The 16,251-nt window shown below is 42.1% G+C and overlaps 1 protein-coding gene across 4 annotated transcripts in view; it reads left to right on the top strand.

The window, feature by feature from the left end:
* Positions 1-16,251, top strand: part of PIR (pirin) — a 106,732-nt gene that overhangs the window by 43,266 nt on the left and 47,215 nt on the right. The window lies entirely within an intron of this gene.

Genomic DNA, 16,251 nt, shown 5'->3' with positions numbered 1-16,251 from the left:
CTCTTGTGGATATAAATGAGGTAGGTGTCACTATTTTAATGACTGGTGTTGGCATATGGAAAGCTACGCTGTTGATAGGTGCAAACACAGTGTTTTGTTTTGACTGAAGCACAAATCCTTGCATTCTTGTAGCTTGTCAACGGTTTGACCAAACTCACCGTAAACTGTGATGAGAAAATCTGGTGTCAGATATAGTTTGTATTACTTGAAGCTTTAGTAAGAATGCTGCTCCTGTGAACAGGTTATAGGTACTCCAAGGTAGGTAAGAATTTAAAAGTTTCATCTCAGATGGGTTTTAAATCATGGCTAGGGATTACTCTCTCAAAGGAGGCACATGTTGTGGTCTTAAAGCTGTAGGGAGTCCTTCATGCAGTCTGGTGCATGTCAGTGGGCTGTTTAGTGCTCCCTTGGCTTAGTAAAGTGCAGCGAATGGCCTGCCGTTCATGGAAGGCCTTCCACACAGTCCACAGGGAATCGGAAGGATTTCCCAGAAAGGTGACTGTACCAGGATAGCTCAGTTGAGCTTGGCAAATATGTACTGGGGGCCAACTGTGTGTGTGAGACCCTGTGATGGTGGGAGGAAAAAAAAGGAGCTTGAAGGGCACAGTGAAAGGGACCAAGGGCTAACACTGGGGGGCTGTGGACAGTCACCAGACTGTTAGCTCCGCAGGTTTAGGGGAAGGCAGAATAGAGAGGAGGCTCAGCCCAAATGGGAGGTTCAGGAAAAGCAGGCCAAAGGCTAAAGGAGCCACGTGACCTGGCATGGAAGGATGGAAAAAGTCCAGACAGTGCAAAGGAGACAGTGCGAAGCCACAGAGGTGTTACGAGGTGTTTCTGCAGAGGTGTGAGTGTCCAGTAGAATAAGTCAGTGCTGGTAGAAGGTCTTGGAAACATATGTTCATTGTCTTAAGCATGGAAGTTAGAAAAGTTATCTCTACTGTGTAAAACTTTACTGGTAATTTCTCTCTCTCTGAGTTTTTTTTTGCTTTTAAATTTTATTCTCTTTTGTCTTTAGAACCGTCTGAATATACCAGTAATGTTCATCTGGATTAATTGCTCTTCTGCCTCCTCTGCCTTTTCTCTCTCTCTCAGATCAAAACTCAAATAGTGCAAAATTCCAAAGATATCCAGTGTTCTCATGTCACTCTGTGGGAGTCATCCATGTTGAGAATATAGCTGTTAACATGTGAAGCACAACATGAATTGGTTAAGGTCCAGCTCGTCCAGGTTCATTGAAGAGCAAAACAATAATTTGCCTCTTTCATGAAACCTTAAGGCCCCCGTGTTCTCTTTGCTTCCATATAGATGGTCATTTTTGACATGGAAGGAAACCATGGTGGACAAAATTTTTCTTTCCTGGTCCATCTACAAATAGCAGCTGGGGAAATTTAAATGCTTCCCTTTAGAGGAAACCGTTTTGAAGTCCAGAGCAAGGCTCTCCTTTCCCACCGCCTTCCGACAACTTGGTGGGAGGGCGCGCTGGAGGTCAGTTTTCGTCTCATCTCTAGAGAGCCTTGCTGGCCTTCTCGTCCCCCTCTTGCTGTTCTCTGATTACACAAGAGAGGGAGGGAGAGCTGGGCCGAGACAGGGAAGAAAAAATAACCCAACACCTTTTCTCTCCATCTTCCTTTAATACTGATTTCTGTGCCCTTCCATCCTTCCTCCACTGGATTGTTTTTTTGCAGATCCCCATCCCCGAGTCACCACCACCAGTGAGACGTGCTGCCAGTTGAGTCTCCTGGGCCGATTCCTTTCCCCAGCAGCTTCCACACCGGGCTGCGTGCTGGTTGGGCTTCAGTACCCGCCTATGTCTTTATTTTTAAGTGTATATTTTTATTGAAGTGCAGTTGACATGTATAATGTTATATTCCCACGTATGTCTTTGTCTGCCTCAGAGTCTTTGAGTGTCTCTGAGTAACTACCGAAACATGGCTGGTGGACTTCCCTAGCATCAGATACTGATTTAAGGCCATCTGTTACTGATCAGTCCAAAAGAAGTGTTGAGCGAGAGTTCCTGGTGACTGTGATTAAATGTTTTGAGACGTTTTCACTGACAGGGTCTGTCAGCCAGATGAAAACGGAAGAGGCCTTAGAATTGGGTAGAATAGGGAGCTGAGATGGACAGAAGATCACCAGATAATTATTCTTTCCTCCGCTTCTAAGTTCAGAGTAAACTGAGGGGTACACTAAGGAGTTGGTCAGATGGGGACCCAAGTCTCATCTTTCTTACCAGTAAAATCTGGATAAGAGCACATGACTTAACATCTGAGATCTTTTGGGCTTCCTAATACTTCCCCCACTTCATTAAACATGTCAAGGCAGAGCTGTCCAGTGGTAGGCATCCTTTTCAGAGTCAGGCTTATGGCGCTGTGGCAGAAGACAGAGAAAAAAAGGAAGAAAACAGTCCGGGTGGCTATGAGCTGAGCACGCGCAGTTCCTCGAATTTTCCTCACTAACCGGCTGCCTTCCCTTCCCCTGCCCTGCACCCCCAGGGATGAGTGAGGAAGGCAGAGAGAAGCTGGCTGTTGCCTCATGGGGACATCAGGGAGGGGTCTGGAGACCTCCCCACTATGCTCCAGCATTTTGCTCTATTAACCTGTTGCATTTGACACTTAGCAGTGACTGCCCCCACTCTGGGAAGGAAGTTTGAGAGTATGGACCTCCTCCCGCCAAAGCTAACTTCTCTCTGGGTTAAATTTTATCCCCAGAAGGGTCTGGAATGAGTAGAGAGAATATTTTCATTAAATTAACACCAAGGTACATCCATATTCTAGGCTGCACATTTACTCCCCGTATTATTTCCTTGCCAAATTGTTCCTGTGTTGAGAGGTATGTGAGAATCCCTAGTGGCAGTGTGAAAATGATCTAGATAGTAAAATATCCCACATTTGGGCATATCATCAAATTTGAAGAAGAAATCTAAACTGCTGATGTAAAACCCCTTGCTCTTAGAAACCAGGTCAAAATAAATCATGATTATAAATTATATTCTAAATTTCTAAGGTACCTTTATCCAATTTTAATTCTGCTTTGCTTTATATGCACCGTAGCCTGGGTTGCCTTCCTGGACTGGATGCAGCTCCATCCGGACTGTCAAACTGGAATTCATGTTACCCAATTCTCATTTGTCTCTCTTTAAAAATAGTCCCCAAAGGTAATGAGAGACACATTTATGGCAATAGCAGTCCTGGTTCTATGAGATTTTGTTGCACAAGCAAATCTCCAAGCCCTAGAGCAGTTTTAGCTGCAGGAACTTGATGTATGTGATCAGTCCAGAGCATTAATGTAGCTGGGAGAAGAAAGCCATGTATCCATACTGCCTTTTCTCCGAGGAAGTGTTCCTACCCTCATGAGAAGTTAGATGATTGTGTTGGTGACAACTCCAGGCACTAGGTCTAAAGAGAAGCCAACCCCCAACTATTGGCAGCTGATAAGATTATGAAGAGATGTTCTTCTGACCAATATGCAGAGAAATGTAAGTTCAAATAACATGCTGTCATTTGACATCCTTCCAGCTGACAAAAGGTAGAGAGTTGGGTATTAAGTTTTGGCAAAGGTGGGAAGAGATAGTAGTTCCTTGCACCACAAGCAAATGTAACCGTATTTGTTGTGGAGAGCAGGTTGGCATTAGTTAGTGAAGCTAACACTGCATATGGGGTATGACTCAGCAATTCCACTCCAGCAAAACTTACCAAAGTAGACATATGACAGTGGTCATCCCAGCATCATGGGTGGTTGAAAGGAATCAGAGATGATGTAGGTGTTTGCACTTAGGGAGTGGATAAGAAAAATATGGTGGTTGCGTATGATGGAATACAATGTAGCTGCCAGGAGTAATGGACTATATTTACTTATCTCTATATTGTTAGATCTCAGGAAATAATGTGGCATGAATCAGAACAAGAAATCAATTTTACACACAATACAACTTATTTTTCAAGTATACCTATATATCTAAATAAACATACAAAGGCTGGATTGGAAGCATGTCATGACATAAGCTTGACTGAGAGCGAGTGGGGGAATGGGATTGGCAATGGAGATGACAGGGGAAAACACAAAACCAGGGGTTCTCATGGCTGTACGGTGACCATGTGCCATGGACCATGGTGTATGACCAACTGAATCCCATTTCATACATCCATGGCAAGAGAGAGATAGAGATTGATTTGTTTCAGCATCAGCTTGTAACTTGGTTATGTAGCTGACCTCCTGTGTGGGTGGTTTAAGAATTCTAGAAAGCTCTAAGACATGCCAAATTATCTCATTTACATTATCAAAACTACACCATTGAAGAGTCAATCCTTAGAATAGTAGGTTAAAAAGCATAGGCTATGGAGTCAAGCAGACCTGGGTCCAAATTTCAGCTTTGTTGTTTAATACCTCTGTATTATTTTTGATGCAAAATTATTTTTGATGCTGTATTTCCTGATTTGCCAAATGGGGATAATAATGAATAGTCTTTTGAGTTATTTGTATGATATATAACGTGCCTAGTGACATAGAGGGTACATAGTAAATATTTGTTCCCTTTTCCCTATCTGTCTCCCTTTCTGCTCCCACATTCCCTTTTATCATCAGGCTTTACTGACAGCAAATCTCTAGAAGTTCTTGGGAAGGGAAATGAAAATGGCTAACATCTTCTGTGGGCTTGCAAGGTACTAAATACTAAGTCAGAGCTGTCCAGTAAAAATAAAATAGAAGCAACATGTTCAGTGGACATATTTTGAAAAGTAAAAATAAATGAGTGAAATTAATTTTAATGTACTTCAACCCAAACATCCAAAATACTAACATTCGAACGTATAATCATATAAAATTATAGTGAGATATTTTACAGTTTTTTGTACCAAGTTGTCAAAATTCAGTTTGTACTTTACATTCACAGCAGACCTTCGTTCATACTCACTATGTTTCATGTGCTCAGTAGCTCAGATGGTCAGTGGCAATGGTATTGGACAATAAAATGTATCAGCACTTTCACTTGGATTTAACTTGGGCGCTCTGGGAAACAGAGCCTAAGGCAGTTTTGGGTGCAATCCCAGGGTGCTGAGAGTGAGGGAGAAGGGAAATGAGGCAGATATTTGGTGGTACAGGAGTCCTGTCATAAAACTACCTCAGGACCTTCCAGTGGAGAAGGAAAGGGAGAATTTTTGTATCATCCCATGTCCTCCATCCCTCTTTGGCCAAAGTCTGCCCCAGGGCTAATTCCCTGTCCTCCTGGGTCAGGTCACATAGCCCCTTCAGGCAGCCTCTAAGGAGGCCACCTCCCGCCTCAGGTGGCTTGGATCTTCTTCCAATCTGGGCGTGGGCCTGTCAGGTCAAGCACAGGAGCTCTGGAGCTGCTGGAGCTCCCACCACAGTGGGGGCACTCGGAGCCATTCAGAGCTTGGCAGGCAGTCTGGAAGGGGCCAGGGCAGTTGAAGATGTCAACAGTGCAACGGCAGTGGCACCCAGGGGTTTCCCTAAGTGGCCAAGGGCTCAGGAGCTAGTGAGGCTGAGAGACTCTGAGGGAGCACATAAGATGCGTTCAGTCAAATGGTCACAACCACCTAGTGAGGAAGGGAACTGAGGCATAGCGAGGTGAGCAGCTTGCCCAGGGTTAGGCAGCTACTAAGTGACAGAGCTGGCATTCTAAGTACATGTTTGGCTCCAGAGTTTGTGTTCCTAACCACAAGCTTACGCAGTTCTTTACCAATTTGTCGCAACCCAATATAAATCAGGTTTTCTGCTGAGAGCAGGTTTTTATCCATGGGAACTTTAAAGAGAGAGAGGGCTTAAGAGGAGAGAGTTGGGTGTTGGGGGGGTTCAGAGGAAATTCTTGACCCACCTGTGATTTTGCTTAGGAGCTGACCACTTCTTACTTGCCCAGGAATTCTCACCCCTTCTGGAGCTCCCCAGCCCTTCAGCCGATTTGAGAAACCTCAGTTTCTCAGAACTATTGCTCACAGTAGGGAACCTCATCTCTTCTTATTTGGAATAGATGGGAAGCCATGTTCAATACTGTTGGAGCCTCTGTGCATACTTACTTTATTTAGATGGGTTGGTAAGTGATTTGGGAGATTTAGAAGTTGATTGAGGAAGAGACAAGTTCATAAGAGGCAGGAACACACAAGCTTTATTTGAGTGGTGCTTGGACAGGGTTGTGTGAGAAGGGAAGTCCCTCACAGTTGGAGACCTTCCAGATACAGTGGCATGAGACCACCACTCAGAAGGGGAACAGGGCAAGGAAACTACCAGAGTAGGGGGAATCAGAGAGGGGCTCACCTGTCTAGGTGCCATCACTCAGCAACTAAGTGGAAGGTCTCTGGATCAGAGGGCTCCTGCAGGCAGCGGCAGATTGGGCTCTGTGACAACTGTAGGGTGTGCTGTTTATGGCTAGCAGATGTTGGGTGCTGTTCTACAGGGTAGTAAAGTAGGTAGACGCCAAGTGGCTAGAAGTATGTTTATCTGGAATACATTTAAAGCAGTCAGAAGTGTGAGGATTTGAGGTGGGCTCCAGCAGGCTGTGGCTGAAGGTCCTAGCCTGCTGTAAAGAAGTAAACATGAAGGCCATTTTCACCTAGTGCACAGGGGCCATCTCTGCCCATTTATAGAATAGTTGTACAGGAAACTTTCCATTCATTCACCTCTTCCATTGCTATCATGGAGTATTAGGATCTGAATGAAGTGCTTAGGGCAGCAAGTATCTAGAATTCCTGAAAGTATGAGATGCTTTTCAGAGCCAACCAAGACCTACTCTTCCTTTTTCTTCTGGTGCTTCTGTCAGAATAGGAATGTTAGGCAGCAGTGGCCAGGAGAGATCAGCTGTCCAGCTCTCCACTGCTTTGTGGTGAGAATGCTGCACCCCAACAGGGCAGGAAGTCTCTCCCAAGGTCACACAGCTCATTGCAGAAGAAACCTAGACCGAAACTCAGGTTTCCTGAATGTTGCCCCATTTTACTTACTGTACCCCTGCCTTCTCACACCCTTCAGCCCTTGTACATAAGCTTGCCCAGTGTGTCTCCCTTCGATTTGGGAATGCCCTAGCTCATTTTCACAGAAAGAAGCTTCAGAATGAAACTTCTTCTCTTTCTACACCAAAAGGGTACCTTCAGGCACATCTGTACATGCAGACAACCCTATGTCAGAATGCCCTGTGAATGACCACATAGGAGAAGCCCTGTGCCATAAATTCCCCCTTGATCATATTTACCCAAAGGTATTCAGTCCCCAGAGATCTGTGAAGTCTTATCTTTGCAAAATAGTTTCCCATTTCGATGCACTTTCTTGCAAGAACTCTTAAAAACATCTCAGTAAATACCAAAGATAACTAATAGAGTTTAAAAATATCATGAAGCCCTGTGAGGAATATTCTAGGAATAATCTAGGTTAATCGATTTGCCGACTCAGCTTTGGAACATGTTACCCATGGAGGGGAGATAAGGGATTGGAAAGCTCCCTGTTGGCATATTTGGGGGTTATTTGTGGTTTTATTGTACTGTTGCCTCTGTAGGATTATGGATGGATTGTTCATAGAAGAGAGGGCCTTTTGATCTTTCTCTGATTTTAATTTTACCCAAAATTAGAACATCTGTAGCCCAACTTCAGGCCAGAATGCTGACTCAAAGGATGAAGAAATCGAAGTCCACTTTCACAGTGAACGTGTCTCTGGTTAAATTTCAGGGCTGCGAGTCCTGTCAACATCTTTATTTTCTTCTCTTCAGCCTTCTCGCCTCACTCCCTTCCCTAAATAAAAGGTGGAAAGGGGAGGCACTAGAGTGTTACCAGTGAGGAAAGTGCTGCTTGAAAAGGGTTGCTCTAGAGACTAAACTCTAGGATAATTTGACCATCTCCAAAATCTTGGTCAGCTGGACAGCTGCTTGAGATTTCTCACAATGCTTTATGGTTGATCAAGGTTAAACATGTTGTCTGGCCCTCTCTCACTTGTCCTGCACAGAGTTGTTGGCATTTTGCCTACGAGTTCCTTGTCTTCTCTTCGAGTAGCACTTCATGTATATGTCAGATATGATTGCAGGGCTTTAATCCTTCCCACGGTACCTTTGGCACTGGGAATGGAAACTTCTCCCACTTCTTATCAGAATTACTTAAAATAATCACAAATTCAGAAATAAGAGTGCTATGGATTGGGGACAGAAGATTTATCATTTTGTTGAAGAGTGTCAGCCTATTCTGAACAATAAAAGTTGGAAGTTTGCTTTAAATAATGTGGTAAATCTACTTTTCATTTCCTCAAAGCCTTAGGGTGTCCATAAGGAGAAAGACTATGGTTCTCCATGCAGGGCCAAGAGATTTGGCGGTGAGTTTCATGAGTGTGTGTGAAGGTGTAAGTGGGTCTGTGCTGATGGGTGTTCTCCCCACTGCAAAGCCCTTGTGGGATATGTCCTAGAAGATGACAAGAACCTCTTCGGAAGTAGATCTTCCTGTGTTAATTGGTGCTTCTGAGCTCGTTAGTGAAATTTTCTCCATTGAGGCTCTTTCTTGTAGTTGGCAGAAAGAGAACCTACCTGAATAGACCTAAGTATATGTGCAGACTTAATAACGGTAAAGAAGAGTATCGTCAACTGGGGAAAAGAAAAGAGTAAGTCAGCTGGGACAATTGGTTTAACCATTCATAAAAGGAAATCACTTTAGCTCATGATCTCACACCTCATTATAAAATATATCCAACACAGATGAAAGAATTAAATGTTAAAATTTTTGAACTAGAAAAATACGGGAAAACATTTATGTGATCTTTGTAGAGTGAAAGACTTTCTTAGGTTTAAAAGTATTGGAAGGAAGAGATGGATAGATCTGACCCATGTCAAAAATGCCATAAATGAAATTAAAGGCCAAAAACAAACCAGGAGATTTGTTTAGAGCACATATTATTAAAAGCTAATAGCCTTAATTTATTTTTTAAAAACCACCTCATATACATTGATAAGGGAAGCACCAAAGTCCCCAGTTCCCTGTTCGCTCTCAGCACCCAGCTTCACAGGGTTGGTCTGTGCATGGGGCCTCCACTTCCCCACTTCCTCCATGCTCTCAACCTGGCGTCCACCCCGCCCGTGCACTGACACCACTGACTTCCGTGTGGCCCAAGCCGAGCTCTTTTTCTCTTCCTCGTGTTAACTCTTTCTTCCCGTGGGTTGCATGCTTCCACCTTCTCTACAGCCTATCTTCTCTTTTGGCCTCTGAGATCATACATGCTTGTGTCTCTGGATGCTCCTTGCTCCTTCACAGTTGCCTTTCTTGGGTAGAAAGGACCCCTGGCTGCTCCAGGTCCCTGGAGCGCAGTCCTGCGTCCTCTCCTCTCCCAGGGAACATCATCTCCCTAGCTCATCTTACCCATCCTGTGGATTTAGGTGCCATTTAGAGTCTTAACCACTCCCACGTTTACCTTCACAGCATAAGCCTCACCTCTGAGCAATGTGTGCTCATATATCCAACTACCTGCTTCATATCTCCACTTGCTTGGTTCCCAGGCATGTGAAGTTTAAAGTAGCAAAAGCTGAAGTCTTACTCTACTACCCCCACCAGTCTTGACAACAAACAGACGAAAACTCGCTTCCCTTCCAGTTTTCTGCATCTCAGCAAATGACTGGCGCCCTCACTCATCACTCAAAGTGGGAACACACGGTGGCCATCCTTATTCCTCCTCCCCTACCCACATCCAGGCCATCAGCAAAACCTTTCTGTTTCCAAAATATATTTCAAATCTACCTCTTCCCCATCTGCTGCCCAGCCCTGGCCAGACCCACTGCAGCAGTCTCATCAGGGACCTCCTCTCTCTAGTTCCTACTCCCCTCCAGTTCTCCATAGCAGCTCAGGACGTTCCTTTAAGAGAAAAATTGAATCAGTGTGTTCCCATCGTTCTTTTAAAGAATTCCCAAACACCTTACTGTGGCCTACCCCTGACTGGGTCTTTTTTAACTCTCTATATTCATCTCATGACATTCTCTCCAGCCATGTCCTTCTGTCTGCCTATTGCTCTCCTCTCGGTTTCTGAATCATCCGAGTTCCTTAGCGCCTCAAGACCTTTGGACATGCTGTGCTCCTTTCTCTGCCCAGAAACCTCTTAGCCCCAACTCTTCTCATTCAAGGCCTTCCATCCATTACTCCCCCATTTAATTTTTCTCTGCACCCTATTTATTTCTTTTATAGCATGTGTAATTTTATCTTTGACTTGTAAAATTGTCTTCTTCACTAGGAAGTAAACACCACAAAGGCTGAGCTGATCTGTTGGTCACCAGTATACATAGGTAATGACCAACACACTACAGGCTTTCAAAATTTCTTGAAGGAGCTAATTAATGAGTGAATGGAAATTTAAATAGGCTAATGGGCAGATATTTTATAAAAAGAGAAATATAAGCAGCCTAATTAATACACATGAAGCACTTACAGTAGTACCTGGTACATACTAAGCCTTTAGTGTTATTTACTTATTATTAATATTTAATGATATTTTTAAATGAAAAATAATATCGCCTATACTAATAGTCATATTAAAAGAGTAAGGAGATGCCAATTTCTTCTTCTTAAATTACCTGATTAACAAAATAAGATGGTCAACATTTTGATGAGATAGGTAATTACCATGTGATTTGACAAAAAACAGTTTGGGTGAAAACAATTCAGTTAGTATAACAATCGGTCAGAATGATTTTCTGTTCAAAAACACATACTGTTAGGATACAAAATTAATACACAGAAATCTGTGGCATTCCTATACACTAACAATGAACTATCAGAGAGAGAAATCAGGAAAACAATTCCATTCACAGTTGCATCAAAAAGAATAAAATACCTAGGAATAAACCTAACCAAGGAAGTGAAAGACCTATACTCTGAAAACTACAGAACACTCATGAGAGAAATTAAAGAAGATACCAATAAATGGAAACATATACCAAGCTCATGGATAGGAAGAATTAATATTGTCAAAATGGCCATCCTGCCTAAATCAATCTATAGATTCAATGCAATTCCTATCAAAATACCAACAGTAGTCTTCAACGAACTAGAGAAAATTGTCCTAAAATTCACATGGAACCACAAAAGACCTCGAATAGCCAAAGCATTCCTGAGAAGGAAGAATAAAGCAGGGGGAATTACGCTCCCCAACTTCAAGCTCAACTACAAAGCCACAGTCATCAAGACAATTTGGTACTGGCACAAGAACAGACCCATAGATCAATGGAACAGACTAGAAAGTCCTGATGTAAACCCAACCATATATGGTCAATTAATATATGATAAAGGAGCCATGGACATACAATGGGGAAATGACAGCCTCTTCAACAGCTGGTGTTGGCAAAACTGGACAGCTACATGGAAGAGAATGAAACTGGGTTATTGTTTAACCCCATACACAAAAGTAAACTTGAAATGGACTAAAGACTTGAATGTAAGTCATGAAACCATAAAACTCTTAGAAGACAACATAGGCAAACATCTCCTGAATATAAGCATGAGTAACTTCTTCCTGAACCCATCTCCTCAAGAAAGGGAAACAAAAGCAAAAATGAACTCTTGGGACTACATCAAACTGAAAAGTTTTTGTATGGCAAAGGACATCATCAACAAAACAAAAAGGCATCCTACTGTATGGGAGAATATATTTGTAAATGACAAATCCGACAAGGGGTTAACATCCAAAATATATAAAGAACTTACACACCTCAACACCCAAAAAGCAAATAACCCAATTAACAAATGGGCAGAGGATATGAAGAGACGGTTCTCCAAAGAAGAAATTCAGATGGCCAACAGGCACATGAAAAGATGCTCCACATCGCTAATCCTCAGGGAAATGCAAATTAAAACCACAATGAGATATCACCTCACACCAGTAAGGATGGCCAGCATCGAAAAGACTAAGAACAACAAATGCTGGTGAGGATGCAGAGAAAGGGGAACCCTCCTACATTGCTGGTGGGAATGTAAGCTAGTTCAACCACTGTGGAAAGCAATATGGAGGTTCCTCAAAAAACTAAAAATAGAAATACCATTTGACCCCAGAATCCCACTTCTTGGAATATACCCAAAGACTACAACTTCTCAGATTCAAAAAGACATATGCACCCCTATGTTAATTGCAGCACTTTTTACAATAGCGAAGATATGGAAGCAACCTAAGTGTCCATCATTAGATGAATGGATAAAGAGGATGTGGTACATATATACAATGGAATACTATTCAGCCATAAGAAAGAAACAAATCCTACCATTTGCAACAACATGGATAGAGTTAGAGGGCATTATGATCAGTGAAATAAGCCAGGTGGAGAAAGACAAATGCCAAATGATTTCCCTCATTTATGGAGTATAATGATGAAGCAAAACTGAAGGAACAAAATGGCAGCAGACTCAGAGACTCCAAGAAGGGACTAGTGGTTACCAAAGGGGAGGGGTGTGGGAGGGTGGGTGGGGAGGGAGAGAGAAGGGGACTGAGGGGTATTATGTTTAGTACACATGGTGTGGGGGATCACGGGGAGAACAGTGTAGCACAGAGAAGGCACATAGTGGATCTGTGGCATCTTACTACACTGTTGGACAGTGACTGCATTGGGGTATGGGTGGGCACTTGATAATATGGGTAAATGTAGTAACCACATTGTTTTTTCATGTGAAACCTTCATAAGAGTGTATATCAATCATACCTTAATAAAAGAAAACATACTGCTAGACAATGGTTGTTCAAATACTGGTATTTGTGCTATGGAAATGGTGCCCTTAAACCTTTTTTTAGGTTAAACATTTTTCCTTATTTTTTTCTTTATCTCCATTTTTATCAGATTTTTCAGGAATATTTTCTTTTCCCTTTTTTTTGGTGAGCAATCAATCATTCCTTTCTGTGTTTGTGACAAGAGCTTACTGGAAAGAATGTTTAAATGTGCAACAGTAGGGGATTTGTTGGGATGAGTTAACTTTCTAACAAAAAGGGATTAGAGGAGGGGGAAAAAACAATATTTAGAGCACATAATGAGTTTAAAAGCCATCCTGTGGTGTAGCACTGTTACCCAGATTAGAAAAACCAATGACTGGAAATAGACGTGTTCCATGAAATGGCTGTTCGGTCGTATGATCGTGCTGGCCAGTTTGCTTTTGGCTACATTGCATTGAGCCGTAAATGTACAGGTATATCAGGAGCCCTTAAAATGTCTTAATTTTTGGACCCAAAATTTCAGTGAAGGAAAAAACTAAAATGTGGTCAAAGATTTATGTGCAGAGGTAGTCATCCAAAGTTAGCAATTAGGCAGAAAATGAACCATAAAACATAATGTCCAATATTAGGGGAGTGATCCAGTACGAGGGTGAGGGTGCAAACACCATTCCTTTCTCTTCTAGGAAACTGAGGATTCGTACTTGTTTGTACAGTAGTTAGAGTAATTTGCTTAAGCAACATATGTAAGATTGAGAATTTGAGGGCATTTTCACTAAATCATAACGTTCCCCTGAAGAAATGTGAAAGCGTATCTTACAGCTCAGGCATGTGATGCATTGCTACCATTTGCTTTTAGGGAAGGCCAGCGTGGCGGCAAAATTGGCAGCATTCAGGGACAAATGGGTGGCAGTTCTCTGTGAAAGGAGCAGTGGCAGAATGCTAGATTTCCTTTGCCCCACTCAGACGTAGCAGCCAGCAGAGCATGCCCTTTTCTTTTTCTGGGGAAGACGTGTTTTCAGCCACATGGCCTCCATGTGGAAGTGATTTCATCTCCTAATTAAGATCACATTTACGAATAAAAGCAGAGGAAGGAAGCCGGCTTGACATGGGTATCATACCAAAAGGCAGGGTAAGCAGGAAGCCTTTGAAGGATGTAATACGAAGGTAGCTGGGGCTCCGAAGGAAATGGTTTTGTAGACCTTTTTCTGCCTTGGTTGTTTTCAGTCATTATTGGAGTGCTGTCCTAGGCTCATTAAGGGTTTAATTCTGACATATTTATAGAGGCAGAGAGACAAGGCTTGTCTGCATTTGGTAGCACCCCTGTTGTAGGTTACTTACCTTCTGGAAACTTTGCCTACATGATACTTGAACTGCAAGATTTTAAGCCATTAGGCTTTTCAAATACAGACCAACCATTAAAGATAAGTTTCCTAAATACTTTCTAACAGAATTCTGAAATGAGTAGAAAGGCAAAAGAGGAATAGCTTTGGGTTTAAGCACCTGTGCAGGTACTATAATCAGGACCAAAACAGAAAAGGAAAGAAAACTTTCACTGATGAAATTTAAATGCCTTAGTTCTATTCATGCTGAGACAGATTTATAGAGAAATGTTTTATTTTAAGTTGTCATGGACAGATTTATTTTAAACCTGTGGAAATAGATACATTGATAGCTAAGTTTTAACCAAAAGAGAATGATTTGTTTAATTAAATTCTCATTCTATTTTGAGGGTCTATTAATAGCTTAATACTCTACATACAGATGAAACAGAGGACAGGAAAAAATGTGTGCCTAATGGCAGTATTTCTTTATGGTTGTAGATCAGCAGTGTGTGTAATAGAAGAATTAAATCCGGGTTTGCACAAAGTACATTTGAGGTTGGCGTTATCATCCTTGAGTTAAATGAACATAATTTACATTTGCTATTTCAACAGTGACCATGAAAGATCAAAATTTTAAAAACAAAAACCCACCTGCTTTTCAAGACATGTGTTGTGTGTGTGTGTGTGTGTGTGTGTACACACATACATATATACCCCTATACATACACTCATGGAACAGCTCCCAAATGGAATTTTGACTCATTATGGATTAATTGAAATAGAATAATAGTACATCTAGGTTTGGAGTAGCTGATTATTCAAGACGTGTTACACTGAAACCTTCAGTGATTCAATTTTCAGTACAAAAAGGATGTTAGGATCAGAACTCTGTTTTAGGTGACAGATATGAGTACATTCTGGGAGAATTCTAGTAAAAATTAAACCAGGAGCCTTTTTGTGATTAATCTCTTCTCTGTAGGCAGGGCTACTACATCTGCCACTGAGTCAGAGGTTAGGAAAGACGCTTAAATCAAACAGGGATTCTTTTACTGGAAGACAGCAAAATATTGCCCAGGCCAGGGAGTCATCTGGTACGTGAAGTTTATCCTTGATCTTTTTAGGGGTAATTTTAGAAGTCTTCATCAGACAAAATTAGACCTGTTCCAGATGGTACCATATACACCTAATGATCCCAGAGAATTGGATCCTGTGTCCCACGGGTCCTCCCCTGGTTTTATGCAGGTTTCAAGCTCTTGAGGTTGATTGTGAGTCATTGGCCTCAGGTTACACTTAATGTCACAGGTCTTTCTGGTTTCATTTGTGTATGCACAGGGGGATTTACTTGTCTGGCCTTTGAAGCTGTGTTGATGCAGCTTGACCTTCTAAGCCATGTAAAGCCATTGACCAGACCAGTGAAGGCCAAAGCTTAACTACACGAGACAGTCATAGGAAGGGGAGCAGTACTGTGAGAGCATTACTTACAGTTCTGTGTGCTTTGATCGTACCAAATCACCTGTTCCGAAGAGGCACCTTACTCTGTATAGGGAAAGACATTGATGAATACCCTGTGCATGAGTTTCCATTATGAAATCATTCAATAAGTATTTATTGAACACCTACTATGTGACAGGCATTATGGGTTGACCCTGGTTGAAAAACGCGAAGATGTCCATGTCCTCGTGTAGTTTACATAACTATTCTCTGCAACTGATGCCTTTATCAAGGAAAAGTTCTGGGCTCTGGATTCTCTTTTGATCTGCTTATATGTGCATGTTGTTAATGAGCATAAGTTTCGCATTCAACTATAGCATACACAGAAAAGTACATGAATCACGTATACAGCCCAGAAAATTTCCACCAAGTCAATATACCCGTGACCAGAAGCCAGGTCAAGGAACAACATTGCCAGGCCCCAGAGGCCCCTTTTGTAATCCCTTCCAGTTACTAACCTTCCCAACAGAACCATTTTTCTGACTTCTGACACCATAGGTTAGTTTTACTTTGTTTTGAACTTTATAGAAACAGAATCATATGGTATATGATCTTCTGTGTCCGCCTTCGTGTGCTCAGTGTTATGCTCACTCCTCTGAGTTATTGCATGTGGTGGTGTTCATTCATTCTCCCTGCTGTATAGTATTCCATTGTGTATTACAACTCATTCATCCATTCTGTTAAAGACATTAGGAATATTTTCAGTTTTTGGCTGTTGCTGACCATGTCACTATCAAGATTTGTGTGCTTGTCTCTAAGTGAACATTTCTGTTGGGGAGAACA

The sequence above is a fragment of the Manis pentadactyla genome, chromosome X, assembly GCF_030020395.1.
Source record: "Manis pentadactyla isolate mManPen7 chromosome X, mManPen7.hap1, whole genome shotgun sequence".
Classification (NCBI taxonomy): domain Eukaryota; kingdom Metazoa; phylum Chordata; class Mammalia; order Pholidota; family Manidae; genus Manis; species Manis pentadactyla.
Note: the sequence above shows the minus strand (reverse complement) of the source record. Positions and strands in the feature narration are given on the sequence as shown.